This window comes from Chiloscyllium punctatum, chromosome 7 (genome assembly GCF_047496795.1).
Source record: "Chiloscyllium punctatum isolate Juve2018m chromosome 7, sChiPun1.3, whole genome shotgun sequence".
Lineage (NCBI taxonomy): Eukaryota > Metazoa > Chordata > Chondrichthyes > Orectolobiformes > Hemiscylliidae > Chiloscyllium > Chiloscyllium punctatum.
The window spans coordinates 44,538,317-44,556,493 of record NC_092745.1 but is presented as its reverse complement, the minus strand read 5'-3'; positions in this window follow the sequence as shown (position 1 = coordinate 44,556,493).

Below are 18,177 nucleotides of genomic sequence, written 5' to 3'. Positions count from 1 at the left end.
TGGAGAATCGACGTTTTGGGCATAAGCCCTTCTTCAGGAATCCTGAAGAAGGGCTTATGCCCGAAACGTTGATTCTCCTGTTCCTTGGATGCTGCCTGACCTGCTATGCTTTTCCAGCAACACATTTTCAGCTCTGATCTCCAGCATCTGCAGTCCTCACTTTCTCCTTAGTGCTGTAGCCATTCAATGATTCTGTGAAACAAATGCATGAAAATGTTCACTAATGTCTTGTACTCTATGACTGTCACTATAAGCAAGATGCATGATATCCCAGTATTGTTCGTTAATCACACCATGAATCTGCAGCAAAATGTTCTTCAGGTCAATGCTAGCTCAGAAGTGTGGGTGAGCCACAAGAGGGACAATTGTGAAAGGGAAGTGGAATTGAGGACTTTGTTCAAGATGCTTCCAGTTTTCATCTGTTGACCACTTTCTATCTTCCTCACACTTTCAGTCATTACCTATCTAGAGTGCCTCATGGCACAGTGGTGGAATCTGTCCCTGATCACTTGCAGGTAGAGTCTATCTTTGCCAAGAGTCTTTACAAGCTCCAAAAGCCAAAGACATCAGCTAAAAGCATCTCAGATTTTGGAGGAGGGATTTGAGCAGCCTGTCTCCACTCTATTGAAATCATAACAGTTCTACCACAGAAAAGTATGAGGAGGAAGAGTAAAGATTTGTAGTTACTCAATGGTGTGCACATGAATGTGTTACATATTGTTAAGCTAGTAGATTTGTTTTATTTTTGACACTTATTTTGATGATGATCTTGTGTTGTCCATTTTTGGATGCTGACTGGCATGTAGCCTTTTCACTTGCAATGAATAGTAAGTGCTAAGTTCGTACCAAGCATTGAGGACCTGTTAAAGGGATGGTTAGTTGTTTGCATCAGGGTTTTATGCTTGTGACAGGAATCAGGATCAGTGAATCAGGAGAAAAGTGGCTATTACATGTGACTGTCCAATGGATGGCCTGGTAGAAATTCAGTGAACTTCCCAATAATAAGGATATCTCAGAGAGCCAGAGAGTAATAAACCTCACTGCTGGTGCGTTAATTACACCATGTTTGCCTCTTCCTCCTCCTTGGGATTGTTTACAAAGTTTCTGTGCCCTGTAACTTATTTTACCTCTAGGTCTAAATTTGTAGTTGCAAAACTTTGCGTGCAACACTGCACATCACAGACATTCTGGAGACCTTGGCTCCTCCAGATCGATGCTAGCACCTGAAGACATCATCAGATTGCCAATGAGTTGTTAAATTACACACCTGAGGGGGATTCAAGATGGCAGTGTTGTGGGGAAAATCACCAGCCTCAGAGTCAGAGTAAGGGTTCAACGATAGAGTTTATTGTACAAGGAAATACCAGAGCTCCAGGGAGAGTAGGGCGGCACGGTGGTTAGCACTGTTGCCTCACAGCGCCAGAGACCCAGGTTCAATTCCCACCTCAAGTGACTCTCTGTGTGGAGTTTGCACATTCTCCCCGTGTCTGCGTGAGTTTCCTCTGGGTGCTCTCACAATTAAAAAAAAATGTGCAGGTTAGGTGAATTGGCCACGCTAAATTGTCCGTAGTGTTAGGTGAAGGGGTAAATATAGGGGAATGGGTCTGGGTGGGTTGCGCTTCGGAGGGTCGGTGTGGACTTGTTGGACCAAAGGGCCTGTTTCCACGCTGTAAGCAATCTAAACAGAAAGACACCAACAGCACAGTGGTCAGTTGCAAGTCTTCTCTCAACCGGAGCACATGTCAAGATAGCTTTATACATTTTGTAATATAATAGGTCAGTGATGAGGTTATTGTCTCTGTAACATGGTTTGTTTATTGTAAACATTACAGAATCATTAATAGTTTCGGTGCAGTCATTGTCAGTTCTGGCAGAGCTTTTGTTAATTTCAGTGTGGTTGTTGTCAGTTTCAATGTCTGCACAGAAGTTCATTGCTATAGTAATAGGAGCTAATCGCTTTTCCTGAGAAGGATGATTACTGCAGCCCTGGCTATTATCACTCTGTATTCAGTCCTTATCAGACTGCTAGCATTTCTATCAAAAGTGTTGGCTGGACCCAGACACTTCGGCTGGCAGTATATGCTACCTATGTGTATTCTCTCCCCCACCCACCTAAAATTAATCATTTAGGCTGTGAGTGCATTGTGCAGATCTGATGGCTTTGATTCACAAGGGCTCTGGGATTATGTTCTTTCAGGACTTCTTAGTGGCGGTGTTTTGGAAAAGGAAGTCGTTTGATGATATCAAGAGAAGAAGGGAATTCAGAATTCATATTCTTTAAAGTACCCAGCAGTGCTCCATATTGCTTTCAGTGTCTGTGTTTGCTCTGCTGTCTTTTACCATATTGTGGTCCGGCAACCATCTTGTGTGTCAAGTGGCCAACTTATAGCTCCGCAGCCATCTTGTGTGTCCGTGTGGCTAGTGTCACCCTGCCCTGTGCCATCTCCCACTTCAGCGGTGATCTGAAAGGTCTGCTTTGCTGGGCTCAGCATCACAGCGCAAGCAAAGTCGTGCTCTAACCCATCCCACCTAAGCCATTTACTTAAAATTCAACACTAAAGTAATTATCGAATCTTTACTAATCCCATCTTGTTGAGTGGACATGACAAAGCATGGGCAAAGATTGAGTAAATCCCAAGGGATACCTGCCAGAAGCATCGAGCCTGCCCGTGGCCGTGGCTGTGACCCCATGTACTAGTTTGTTGGACCCAATCACTCACCAAACCCTGGTAGCAGAATTGACAAAGTTGTGTGAAATGATTGAAGCCACGATTGAAGAAAAGTTCAACCATGATTGGGCCCACTCTCAGCTGTGTTCCAAAAACACGAGCAGCAAATTGAAAGTCTTCGGAAGAGAACAGATTATATCGAGCACCGAACCACAATGGCAGAGACCATGATTGATTTTTCTAAGGAGCAGATCCAAGCCCTTGAAAGACAGGTCCGTACCTTAAATGAACAAATTGACGACGTCAAGAATAGGGGCAGGAGGAAGATTATTTGTATAGTCTCTGTGAGTGAGTTGTTTTGAGAACTGGCTCCCGCGGTTCCTTTGCTTAGAGGCTGAGGCGAGGCAGGTGAAGATTGAGCAAGCTCAGTGGATTATAGCACGCAGGTCAGATTCGAACCAGTGCCCTCACCCTGTCCTTGTGCAATTTCAAAGCTACGGGAACAAGCAAAGAGTTATGGAAGCCTCCAGAACCCATGTGAAAGATCAAAGATGGCTTTGATTCACAAGGGCTCTAGGATTATGTCCTTTCAGGACTTCTCAGTGGCGGTGTTTTGGAAAAGGAAGTCATTTGATGATATCAAGAGAAGATGAAGGAAACTCAGAATTCATATTCTTTAAGGTACCCAGCAGTGCTCTGTATTGCTTTCAATGGATCCACACACTCATTTGCCCCTCCAAAGAAAGCAAAAGCAAAAAACTTTATGGATATATTAAAGTAGGCTGGATAGTTGATGGATATAGATATCATAATTTTTTTTCTTAAAGAAAATTTGTTGGATTTTTCTGGTATGAGCCAGTGTTAAATTACAGTTGGGGATGGGTAGAGTATTCACTTTTAACGTCTTCACTAACATTACTATTTTCTCTCTTGTTTGCTTGTATCTGGGGTGAGGGTCAAGCTGGAGGGCGTTATGAAAGTGGTTGTGATGGCTAAATGCCTATCTAAGGGAAGTTCAAGTCCGGTTTTTGTGTTTAATTGCCCTGGTTGCCATATTGATAGCGGGGCAGAAGATAAGATTTTGGGATATGTAAGTGCCCCAGTGGGCGGGGGGTGGGGGGGTAAACACCCCTATTGAGTGCCATCTGTGCTTTGTATTTTGTTTCATTTTTTGGTTCTTTATGTACATAGTTTTCGAAATTTTTAAGTGTTTGTTAGTTGCAACAGTTTTTGTTTGTGTAGTTTTTAGACTCTATGAGTCTTTTTTCATTGATGCTCAGTGATTTGTAATTCGAGTTCTTTCTCTCTTGAGTTCAAATTTTGTTACAGAGTGCTATGGCTAATGCTATGCTTAAATAGTATACCTGGAACATTCAGGAGAGCCATTTGCCAGTCAAGAGGAAAAAAGTTCTTTCTAGTCTTAAAAAGGAGAGGGTGGATATTGCCCTATTGCAGGAGACTCACCTTGACGACATGGATCATTTGAAATTATAGCAGGGTGGGTTTGATCGGATTTATTTCTTGTCTTTTAATACTAGGAGTAGGGAAGTGGCCATACTTATTAAGAAGAATCTCCCATTTAAATTACTTGATTGTAGTAAAGACATTCACGGAAGGCTCATAATCCTCAAAATCTTGATATATGGGGAAGAACATGGTATTTTGAATGTTTATTGCCCCCTTAACACCCCCTTAAATTCCTGGTAGATGCATTTTCCAAATTGAGTAATCTTGCAGCGTGGCACATTATCACAGGAGAAGATTTCAACTGTCTAATGGATCGCATGGTAGACAGAGTGCCCAAAGGACCCCCAATACCTTCTTTGCAATTTAAGCAACTAGTGGATTTGTGTGCAGAACTAGGGTTGCTGGATGTCTAGAGGCGACTCCACCCCACAGATAGGATTTACTTTCTTCTCTAACGCTCACAAATGACACACTAGGATTGATCTCTTCCTTACCCTTGCAGCACTCTTAGATTTGGTGGCATCCTGCACAACTGGGAATATTACCATCTCTGATCATGCAGCAGTATACTTATTGGTTAAGATTAAGGGCAATATAACAAGTTCGAGACACTGGCGAATGAATCCTTTTATTCTTAAGGATAGTAAATTCATTGAGTATTTCTTTAATGAATTCACATCTTTCTTAGCCATTAATTCAGATTCAGCCAGTAACGTACCCATTCTTTGAGAAACTGCTAAGACTTATGCAAGGGAGATAATTATTTCTTACTCTGCCAGTAGGAGGTGGCAGAAGGGAGAGCAGCAATGCTTGCTCGAGACATGGCTGCAGGCAGTTGAGAGAGCACCCTTTGAGAGACCCTCGGTGGCTAAGCTACAGAGGATCACAGCACTTCGGTCTACATTGAATTCCATGCTCACGCAGACAGCCAAGAAGGAACTTGCTTTTGCAAAATAAAGTTTCTTTGAGCATGGCGTTAGGCCGAGTAAGTATTTAGAATATCTTGCCAGGAAAAAGAGCGCCCCCTAAGCCATTACCTCAATTGAGGAAGGGACTGGGAACCTTACCTGCAATTCTAAAAAGACTAATGCAACATTTCAGAGATTTTATTCCGAAATATATCAGGCTGAGCATTGTGAAGATAGATGGGTTAAAATTGAGTCATTTTTTCAAGAACTTGGATCTTCTGGTAACCCCTGAACAAGCATCTTGCCTTAAACGCACCTTTGTCAGTGCAGGAAGCGCAAGAGGCTGTGGAGCAGCTTCAGAGTGGAAAGGTGCCCTTCCTAGTGAATTTTATAAAGAATTTACAAACACATTGTCGGGGCCAATGATCAATCACTCGTACAGTCACAATCACCTCCCACCATCCTTAAGAGAGGCTAATATTTCTCTTATTCTTCAGAAAGGGAATACCCCGGAGGATTGTACTGCTTATCAGCCCTTGTCACTTTTAAATATTGATTTCAAACTCCTGTCTAAGATCCTTGCATTAAGGTTGGAAATTGTGCTGCCTTCCATTGTCAAAGAGGACCAGATGGGCTTTATAAAGGGCAGCAGATCTTCCAACAATGTAAGATTACACAATATGATTCAAGTGTCTCAATAACAATCTGTATAGGGATTAGTGATCTCTCTAGATTCTGAGCAGGCATTTGATTGGGTTGAGTGGCCATATCTCTACTATACTTTAGAACGGTTTGGTCTAGGTGAAGTTTATATTAAGTGGGTGAGGGCCCTTTATAGCAACCCTCGGGCCATGGTTCTCACCAATGGTGTGCAATCCAGGAATTTTAATAGTTTTCAGGGCAGCCGACATGGTTACCTCCTTTCGCCGTTGCTGTTTACATTGATGATTGAACCACTGGCGGAGGCCATCCATGGGGACCCCAAAATATCTGCTCCAGAAGTGGGAACAAAGTCACATAAGATTACATTTGTATGAAGATTATGTTCTCATCTTTTTGTCAAACTCAGCAGTTTTGGGTACCTCATGTGATACAATGTATCAAATCATTTGGAACTTTTTTTTGGGCTATAAGATTAATTTTACAATATTAGGGAGGTCTTAGGGAAATACCTGACGCTGAGGGCAAATCCCGATTTCCTTTTAAATAGTCACAGCGGGGTTTTCTTTATTTAGGTATATTCATTACTCCTGTCTTTGATCAGTTATTAAGGTGCACTTTGTCCACTTGTTTGACAAAATTAAACAAGACCTTCGAAGCTCGGAGGCACTTCCAATATCCTGGCTAGGCCAGATAGCTCTTATTAAAATGAATAATAAGCTTGCTATACCCCATGCAAATGCTTCCTTTGATCTTTCCTAGACAGACATTCAGGAGACTTAATGACTGGTTCAGATCTTTTATTTGGCACCATAAGCAGCCCCCTATCAAACTAACCAAATTACAACTGCCCCACAGATGGGGGTTTAGATCTCCCAGATATTAAAAACTACCAATTAAGCTTTCTTTTATCTTACGTGAGTGACTGGGCCTGCGGGGACTCAGCGTGAATATGGTTAGATATTGAAGCTTCTCAGGCAAGGTGCCCCCTTATTAGTCTGCTGTCTTAGACAAAATGAGGGCAGTTACTGAGTATTGTCATCACCCAAGAATTATCAATACTGTTAAAACATGACGGGCATTGTGACACAATGAGGGCAATATAACCAAAACCTCATTTCTCACTCCTGTAATTAGTATACTGGGTTTCCAACCGTGGATAATGGACAGCTAGGGGTATGTCTTGCTTGGGTGACTTATTTGAGGGAGAAACAATGATCAAATAACTTGCAAGTATGGACTATCTAGTGGAGACCTTTTCCGCTTTTTTCAGATTAGGGAATTTATTCAAAAAGAACTGCACTTTTAGATTAGATTACCTACAGTATGGAAACAGGCCATTTGGCCCAACAAGTCCATACCAACCCTCTGAAGAGAAACCCACCCAGACCCATTTCCCTACCCTATGTTTACCCCTTACTAATGCACCTAACACTTCGGGCAATTTAGCATGACCAATTCACCTGACCTGCACATCTTTGGATTGTGGGAAGAAATCGGAGCACCCAAAGGAAACCCATAGACACAGGGAGAATGCGCAAACTCCACACAGACAGTTGCCCAAGTTGGGAATTTAACTCAGGTCGCTGGCGCGGTGAGACAGCAGTGTTAACCACTGGGCCACTGTGCCACCCTAACTTTAAATCAACTTTTACAGATCTGACACAGAGAAGAAGGAGCATACTCTCTGTCAGCACTCTTTATCATCTGTTGGAAAGTGGCCCCTTGGACAAGACTGAGCAGCTTTGTGAGGTGTGGGAGAGAGAGTTGGGGTTGAGATCTCCTCTGAGACATGGGAGGATATTTGGGGAAATGCAAGAACGATTTTGATCTGTGATAGACCTATGCCATGCAGTTGAAGATTATTCATTGGGTCCACCTGCCCCCAGGTCACCTCTCAAAATTTAAAGTGGAAATATCCTCATGTCCCAAAGGAGAATGGCTTCGGGCACTCTTACTCATTGCTTGTGGTCCTGCCACAGGCTTCGTACATACTGGAGTGCTGTGGTAGGAGTGATAGAGAGGACTTTTGGTATCAAATTGGAGGTGGACTCAGTCTGTCTTCCTCTGGGCCTGCCCAGGGTACCTTACTAAGATGTGCATAGGAAAAAAAACTTTTCAATATCCATACCTTTTGTGCATGGAAATGTATTCTGTTATGTTGGGTGTCTGAAAACACCCTGGGTCAGTCGTGTTGGTGCAAGCTGGTCATGGAGCATAGCTCTTTGGACTTTCTCACAAGTATGATGCACTAAAATACTAAGGATTTCTATAAGACATGGCAGCCCTTTTTGGATTACCTAGATACAGACCTATCTGCCACTCTAATAAGGGTGTTTATATAGCCATGACAATCTTGTCAAATGAATCTAATATCCTGAAAGGAAGAACTATGAACGTATGAATGTGTATTAGTTAATGCTCTCGAAGATCAAGAGTTATTGTTTTGTTGTGGTAAGCAATATTTATTTTTCTTTTTCTTCTATCCGTTTACTTATCTTGTTGTTTTGTATGTATATGGACATGACTGTAGTTTTGCTTAGTTTGTATTGTTTTTGAGTTTTGTTGTTGGTTTATTGTAATTTTTTAAAAAATCTCTTTTTCAATAAAACATTTTTTAAGAAGAAAACACACCTAGTTAGCATAGCATTCATTGTGTAATTCTAGGTCTCGTTGCTTATGTTGTTTATGCATACTCTAATTGGGATTTTGTGGTCTCCAAATAGCCAGCCAGTCGGTCTGCTTTGATGTTAGAATAAATTAAGGAAAGTGGATTGTCAAACATTGTGGCAGATGCCTGAACATTTTTTATATTCCCATATAAAGTTCTTGTTGCAATTATGCACTGTTGAAGTGGAAGTCTTGCAATTGATAAATATCCTTGGGTGATTTATGGGTTGAAAATTGTGATGCTGGAAAAACACAGCAGGCCAGGCAGCATCCGAGGAGCAGGAGAATCGACGTTTCGGGCATAAGCCCTTTTTCAGGAATGATTTATGGGTGTCTTAATTATAACATTATTGCATTCAATGATATCTGCAGGGAGGTTCGCTAATGCTACTCAGGAGGATTTAAACTAGAGTGGCAAGGGACTGGGAACCAGAACAGCAGGTCAGCAAGTTGAGAGATTGAGGGGAAGGTAGATACAGGGTTAAGACCAGTAAGCCAGAAAGGAAAGATAAACAGAAACAGGTTATGAACATGATGATACTAATGGGCTTAAGTGTGTTTATTTCGAAGCAAGGAGTATTATGGGTTAGGCAGTAGAGCTTAGAGCCTGGATCAATACAAGGCTCTATGATGTTGTCGCCATTACAGAGACTTGGTTGAGAGAGGGACAGGACTGGCTGCTCAACTTTCCAGGGTTTTGTTGTTCTAGCTGAGATAGAGAGGAAGGTAAAAGAAGTGGAGGAGTTGCATTACTAATCAGGGACAGTGTCACATCTGCACTCACAGAGGACATACTGTAGTGCGCAACCAGTGAGGCAACATGGGTAGAGCTCAAACATAATATGCATGCAGTCACACTGATAGGATTACACTATAGCGCTCCCCCCCACCCCTGACAGCCTCCAAGATGTTGAGGAACAAACATGTAGGCAAATATTATGGAAAGGTGCAATAACAACAGGGTTGTCATAGTGGGTGACTTTAACTTACCCAGTATTGACTGGGACTCCCTTAGAGCAAGAGGCTTAGTTGGACAGAATTTGTTAAGTGCATCCAAGAGAATTTCTTGAAGCAGTATATGAATAGTCCATCTAAAGGAGGGGCCATACTGGGCCTTCTTTTGGCTAATTGAACTTTAGGTGGGAGACCACTTTGGAAACAGTGATCACAACTCCTTAAAGTTTTAAGATAACTATGCATAAGGATAAGTCAGGACCTTGCGGGAAGGTGCTAAATTGGTTAAGGGCACATTGCGTCAGTATTAGACAAGAGATAGGGAGTGTTAATTGGCAGGAGTTGTTATTAGGCAAGTCCACATTCGATATGTGGGAGTTATTTAATGAACTACTGATCAGAGTTCAGGACCGACATGTTCAGGTAAAGTAGAAAGGACAAGGGTTGCAAGGTAAGGGACCTTTGGATAACAAGTCAAAAGGGACAAAGAAGCATATATAAGATTTAGAAAGGTAATATTGGACAGGGTAAGGAATGTAAAGAAAGCAGGAAAGAATTCATGCAGGGAATTAGGAGAGCAAGAAGGGGTCATGAAATGACCTTGGCAAATAGTGTTAAAGAGAATGTCAAGGCATTCTATACATATATTAAAAACAAGAGGATTACCAAGGAGAAGGTAGGATTACTCAAGTATAAAAGAGGGAAATTGTGCTTGGAGGCAGAGGACGTGGGGGAGATCCTAAGTGTGTACTTCGTATCAGTATTCACCTCGGTGAAGGATACAGAGGATACTGTGATTAGTATAGAGCATCCTAATATGCTAGTGCATTTTGAAATCAAGAAAGATGTGGTGTTGGGTCTCTTGAAGAGCATTAAGATGGATAAATTACCAGGGCTCAATACTATTTACACTAGGTTATTGAGAGAGGCAAGAGAGGAGATTGCTGGAGCTTTGACCAATATCCTTGTATCTGGATTAGTGGTGCTGGAAGAGCACAGCAGTTCAGGCAGCATCCGAGGAACAGTGCTCCTTGGATGCTGCCTGAACTGCTATGCTCTTCCAGCACCACTAATCCAGAATCTGGTTTCCAGCGTCTGCAGTCATTGTTTTTACCAACATCCTTGTATCCTCGCTTGCCACTGGAGAGGTCCCAGCGAACTAGCAAGTAGCTAACATTGTTCCTCTGTTGAAGAAGGGAAATGAGGATGATCCAGGAAACTATAGTCTCATATTAGTGGTTGGAAAGTTATTGGAGGGAATTCTTAGATTAGGATTTACACACATTTGGAAAAGCATGCCCTAATTAGGGACAGTTAGCATGGCTTTGTGCAGGGCAGGTCATGTCTTACTAACTTGATTAAATTTTTTGAGGTGGTGATGAAGGTGGTCGATGATGGTAGAGCAGTGGATCTGGTTTACATGGATTTTAGTAAGGCTGTTGACAAGGTCCCGCATGGTAGGGTCATCCAGAAGATTAAGATGCATGGGATCCATGGTGACTTAGCCACATAGATTCAGAATTGGCTTTCCCATAGAAGACAGAGGGTAGTACAGTAGGGGGTGGCACAGTGGCTTAGTGGTTAGCACTGCTGCCTCACAGCACCAGGGACCTGAGTTCGATTCCAGCCTCTGTTTGTGTGGAGTTTGCACATTCTCCCTGTGTCTGTGTGGGTTTCCTCTGGGTGCTCCTGTTTCCTCCCACAGTTCAAAGATGTGCAGGTTAGGTGAACTGGCTATGCTAAATTGCCCATAGTGTTCAGCGATGTATTAGTTAGAGGTAAAATGTACAGTAATAGGGTAGGGTAATGGGTTTAGGTGGGATACTCTTCAGAAGGTCGGTGTGGACTTGTTGGGCTGAAGGGCCTGTTTCCACACTGTAGGGATTCTATAGCATGGTAGGGTGTTTTTCTGGCTGGAGGACCATGACCAGTATGTTCTGCAGGGATCCACATGGGGACCTCTGTTGTTTGTGATATACATAAATGACTTGGATGTAAATGTAGATGGGCGGGTTAGTAAGTTTGCAGATGACACAAGGATTTGTGGAGTTGTGGATAGTGTAGAAGGTTATCAAAGGATATAACAGGATATAGATCAGTTACAGATAAGGATGGAAAAATGGCAGATGGAGTTTAATCCAGGTTAGGGGGAGCTACTGCACTTTGGGAGATCAAATGCCAGGACCCTGAACAGCATTAGTGTCCCGAGAGATCTTGGGATTCAAGTCCATAGCTCCCATAAAGTCAGTACACAAGTAGATAGGATGGTAAAAAAAGGCATAATAAAGGCTTTGGTTGGGAAATTGAGTATGAGAGTCAGATGTCATGTTGCAGCTTTTGGTTAAGCCACTCTTAAAGCACTGCATTCAAGAGATTGGGGAGACATTTATCAGGATTAGATGGTATGAGTTATCAGGAGAGGCTAGAAAAACTCGGGCTGTTTTCTTTGGAGCGACAGAGGCTGAAGGGAGACTTGATAGAAGTCTATAAAATTATGAGATGCATAGATACAGTTGATGGTCAGAAACTTTTTCCCAGAGTTGTAATGTCTAATATTAGGCATCATGCATTTAAGGTGAGAGGGGGAAAGTTCAAAGGAGATGTGAGGGGCAAGTTCTTTTATACATAGAATGTTAGAAGTCTGGAATGTACTGCCAGGGGTGGTGGTGGAGGCAGATACCATGGGGCGTTTAAGGCACTTTTAGATAAGCACATGAATATGCAAGAAATGGAGGGATATGAAGCAAAGATACTCAGAAGGGATTTGTTTAATTTGGTGTCATGTTTGGCACAACATCGTGGGCCATTTCCTGTGTTATACTGTTCGATGTTCTTTGCACCTGTCGGAAGCCAGCATATCCACAAACATGCAAACCCATTCGTTTTGACTAGCATAATCACATCAAACATTAGTTTTCATGGCCAACAATTACAAAGAACAAAAAAACAAAGAAAATTTACAATCCAGGAACAGGTCCTTTGGCCCTCCAAGCCTGTGCCAATCCAAATCCACTGTCTACACCTATCGCCCAATTCCTAAGGATCTGTATCCCTCTGCTCCCCACATACTCATGCATCTGTCCAGATGCATCTTAAATGAATCAACCGTGCCTGCCTCTACTACCTCTGCTGGCAATACATTCTAGGCACCTAGCTCCCTCTGTGTAAAGTACTTTCCGCATGTATCCCCCTTAAACTTTTCTCCTCTCACTTTGAATGCGTGACCTCTCGTTATTGAATCCCTGACCCTGAGAAAAAGCTTATCTCTATCCACCTTGTCTATACCCTTCATGATTTTGTAGACCTCAAACAGATCCCCCCTCAACCTCCTTTTTTGTAATGAAAACAATCCTAATCGACTTTTTTCATAGCTAGCACCTTCCATACCAGGCAACATCCTCGTAAAATTTTCAATCATCTGTCCTTTTGTGAGCTGCTGGCTAGAAGATCCTTGGAAGGATCAAAATGGAAAGATGATGAGGACAATAGTGACTTTGACAATCACAAGTATAAATGATCACCAAATCTATTTAGCAGCAAGTCCTGCTCCAGCAGACTACATATGTCTGTCAGCATTTTCAATCCCAAATACAATTATAATAAAACAATCTTTTATGTTTATCTGATACAATAGCATCTGGAAAACAGCTCAGTTTACTGTCCCATTCAACAGATGTGAAGGTGCTGGTGTTGGACTGGGGCGGACAAAGTCAAAAATCACACTGGCTTATAGTCCAATAGGTTTATTTGAAGCCGCAAGTCTTTGAAGCCTCGTTCCTTCTTCAGGCAGCTAGTGACAGAGAATACATTGGACACAGAATTTATAAGTAGAAGACCAAACCATATAGGATGAGAATGTATTGAACAACCTAGATGGCTGTTAATTCTTTCATCAGATAGAATGGAGATGCAGGATTTCATTGATTAATATGTAAATCCAGAAATTTATTTCAAGTCACTGCTCCGAGATAATTTAAGGTTTGATCAGTGTAAAAGAGGTGACATCTCAGGTCAAACAATGCATTTTAGGTGTGAGGCCTTGATTAGAGTTTGTCTGTATCTTAACCCGGAGTCAGACTGGTTCTATTTCCAAGCTTGTGGTTTCAAATAAACCCATTCAAAAGACAACATCTCCAACACTGCAGCACTTCCTCGTGCCAGCTAAGATTTCACATTCAGTCGCTAGCATGAGGTTTTGACAAAGTGGACAGGAAAGAAGCTATTCCCATTGGAGGAAGGGTCAAAAACAATTTAAGATGCTTGGCAAACAACCAAAGGTGGCATAAAGAAATTCTTTTTATGCAGTTAGTCATCATGATCTGGAATGCACTACCTGAGAGTCTAGTAGGGGCAGATTCAATTATGCTGACATGAGGCTTAAATTCACAATTGTTTTGTCTTCTTAGAAGGTCCAACATGGTTAAGGATGATTTGCATACTAAAAATGAGTTCTCAGGTGACTGATAAGTCTCATGCACAACCTATTGTAATGTAAACTGTGGGATTTATACCTCTAATTTTTAATGTTAATTGCCACAAATGTGAATTTCTAGGGCTGAGCTAGTAACTGGTGAGTTTTTTTTCTTTCTGAAGTTAATAATTAACTTGCAGGTATTTCTAAAATCTTTTAAAAACAGTTTTTGAAGCCTGGTTATAGAGTGAATAGTATTTTGGTGCACTAATGGACTTTTGTTTGCAACACGTTATGGTAAATAATGGGGCCTCAAAGGTTTGTTAGAGTGTTCTGGAATCTATATTTCTTTAATCCGGGGGAGATGACTTGAATGAGAGAGAGAGAAAAACTGTAAGTTTCACTTTCAACTTTGGATAGTTTTTTAGTCCTGTGAAGATCTTGGAACAGAATTGCTGTATATAGACGTATGTATGCAGTGAGAAAGATATGGTGAGTTAGGTCCTTAAAGTGGAGAGTTAGTGTTGGTTCTAGACCAGGTAATTTAAGTTAGGTGCGGTGAAATTTAAGTCTATGACAGCTCTAGAAAGTAGCTGTCATAGTTCCAGTTAAAAGTTGAATTCCCGTGACTTAAACCTACCAAGGTGTTAGGTACAGGGATATTGTTGTATTATATGAGTGATGTTTCAAACAATATACCACAGGTGTTTTGGGAACCATACAAATTCTGTTTGGTTTCTTTTCAATTTATAAAGGAGTGGTTTAAGATTAATATGATTATATTTTTGTTACCATATTTTTAAAATTTTTGCATTTGTATCATATTTAGATTGTTTGGAATATTCTACTTTATTTACATTCTTATTGCAAAATAAAACTTTTGTTTTGTTGTAAAAACAACACCTGCAGTATCGCATGCTTATTTTTCAATGAGTGACCACTTTATTAAAACCAAAACAAAATATTATCTATCACACTAATTACTGGGGTCTGACTTGTCTGGTAATACTACCTGCTGGGATTATAACACTACAGTCTCTCTCTCTCTCACACACACACATACAGTGGAGGTTACTGTCTCGGGTTGCTGTCGACAATGAGATTCAAGGCATTTGGATTTGCCTGGATGCTTTCCTCCACTTCAGGAGGTCCCAGGTCTCCATTGGGTTGTTGCATCTTTTCAAGGAAGCTTCAAGGTTGTCCTTGAAGTGTTTACCTCCTGGGGCATGTTTGTCTTGTTGAAGTTCCAAGTGGAGCACTTGTTTACAGATTCTCATGCCAGGCTTTTGGACAATGTAGTCCACCTGGCAGAGCCAATTGAGGGGTGATTAAGACTTCAATGTTGGGAATGTTAGCCTAAGCAAGAACACTGACATTAGAGTGTCTATCCTACCAATGAATTTGCAAGATTTTGCAGGGGTTGTACTGGTGTTATTTCACCAGGGCTTTGAGATATCTGCTGTGCACAGTCCACATCTAAACCATTTGGAAGGTTTGACTTGGATATGACAGTACAACCCACTGAGCCACAGCTAACACCTCAATAGCGGCAGCAATTAACAAATAACTTTTCTGAAAATGGTAAAGGCAGTTATTTCTTTCTATAAATAAAAATAACCTGCTGAGTTAAATAATAAGGTCAGTTAGTCTTCTCTAAAGAATTATGCAATGTGACGTAAATTGAGGATGAAGGCACTTAGCATTTCTGGATATCAAAACAGATGTCAACATTGGAATAGCAATAATAAATAAATTAATCCCAGATATGCTGTACAAATCTTAACAGATGCTTTAAATGTGGCTCTAAATATCAACATGGGATGAATTGTGTGGAAAGTGGGTTTATAAAGCAACACATGAGTCAAAATCCAGAAGTAATATTGGTAAAACTGAGGAAATTTGTACTACCAAATGCCTTAGTCTGGTAGTAGATATAATAATTGTAGATTAGCGAGTTTTGAGAAGATTTGTAGTTCAGGTTGAGGTTCTGGATTTAGGTTTGCTCGCTGAGCTGGAAGGTTTGTTTTCAGACATTTCAGCACCATACAAGGTAACATCTTCAGTGAGCCTCTGGCTTCATCTGGAGGCTCACTGAAGATGTTACCTAGTATGGTGATGAAATGTCTGAAAACTAACCTCCCAGCTCAGTGAGCAAACTTACATCCATAATTTTAGATTAATTTATTTGTAATGTGTTAGGCAGTGGTTGCACCTTGATAGTGTGTGCAACAAATTGGTTAAAATATTATTTAAATTCACTTAGTAGTAAGAATTGCAGTATTATCTGAGCGTATGAAGAGTCCACTTGCTCAATATTAAGGATGACAAAATATTGAAATCCCTAAAAGGAGGATGATTCCATGCAAAGTAACAGAAGTAAACAATTTTATTAATATTGATGTAGTCTGTCACAAGATAGCCTTGCTGATGAACATACTTTCCATGAAAAAGACTCAAATGACACGTGAGGCATGGAACATGATGAAACAATTGTTTTTGCAAAATGAATGGATCTGCAGTATACCCAATTGGGGAATTATTGCACCTCTTAACAAAACCTGAAATTTCTAATCATGGAATGTTAAAGTAGTTTTGGTGGCATTATTTCATAGAAAAGAATTCATAGAATCCATACAATGTGAAAACAGGCCATTTGGCACAATAAGTCCATACCAATGCTCCAAAGAGTATCCCACCCAGAGTATCATTGCTCTCTTACTCCACATTTCCCCTGACTAATGCACCGAGCCTATACATCCCTGAACACTACGGGCAATTTAGAATGTCCAATTCACCTAACATGCACATCTTCGGATTGTGGGAGGAAACCGGAGCACCTTGATAAGAATCTGAGGAATAATAAAGAAATTGTACTAAAGTTAAATGAACATTTACCTCATCCTTCTTGACGCAGATTAAAATTCTCACTGAAGGGTGTCGCTGTGGTTGATGATGAGTACATGAGGTTCATTGAAGAAATTAGTGCAAAATGTGATGATATATGTAACAAGTATCAGATAACATTGTCACATCCCATTGCAAGTCTCCAATGGCTTCAGACTTTAAAGGAGTAGAGACCATGGATTTAAACATATTCATTTTCATTTTATAACCTACAGACACACCACTAAGATTCAGTCTTTCCAAAGTACTACATGGCAAGGACAAATGATTATAGATAAAGTCATTTAAAAATGTATAGGACTGACTAAACTTCTGACTGACAATAGGCAAAAATTTATCAATAATGCATTTAGAGACATATGTGAACATTGTGGTCATGGACACTGCAGCTAAAAAATCACAGCTAGAGAAATTACATGATAACTGATTAGATGCTCCATAAGTCTTAGCTGGTCAATCAAATTGCAGGTTAATAAGTGCCGCGACATGAGCAATCTGTGCAAAGAATTCACTTTACACGTTTGTGGCTGTAATACTTATTGATTCGTCTGTGTGAGCAATCACAAATCAAGTTCTATGCCGTGCAATAGTTCCCTGCCCTAAATGGTACTACAATCAAGTAATTTTGTTTCTGTCCACTTGAGTGCTTTGGTGAGAGCAGCATTTATCAAGTTTGAAATCTCAGAAACAAAATTGAAGACCTCAAAGGTATCACAGTCTTCGATAAATACTAATTTTGTGAATTTAGTACACTATGAAAGAGAGTTATGAAGATATGTTAAGATGATGATTTTCAAACATGGTAGTGAAACTATTGAGGTTCTTCACCGTTAATTGGGAATAGATGACAAACTAAGTTTATGAAGAAAGGCTGAAAAAACATGAATTGTCAGCGTGATAGTTGGTCTGATAAAGGTATAAAATACATAGAAACTTATAAATTAAAAGCATAAATGGGCCATGCAGCCTGCTCTGCCATTCAATAAGATCATGGCTGATCAATTTATGTTTATGTTTGTTTTGAATTCCATGTTGTATGTGCTCCTGATAACCTTTAATTCCTTTGCCTAAAAAGAATCTATCTACCATCACCATAAAAATATTCAATGACTCTACCTCCAAAGTCTTTTGAGGTAGATTTTTAACATTGCAAAATCTTCTAGGGTTAAAAAAGAACTTACACCAGTACTTAAAGGGTGATTGCAAATTTTTAAATAATGTCCCCCCCCATGAAAACTACGAGTCAAAACATCCTTTCCATGTCAAGACTATTCAAGATCTTATATACGCCATCAAGTCACTCCTTACCCCTTGTAGACTCTATTGGAAACAAACCCAGTCTGTCCAATCTTTCCTCTTAAGACAATTCATTCATTAAAGGTATGCATTTAGTGAAACTTTGAATGGTCTCCAGTGCATTTGCATCCTTCTTTAAATAAGGATATTGAAACCAAACACAGTACTTTAAATATGACCTCGTCAAAGCCCTCTATAACTGAAGCATAACATCCTTACTTTCATGTCCACTGCCACT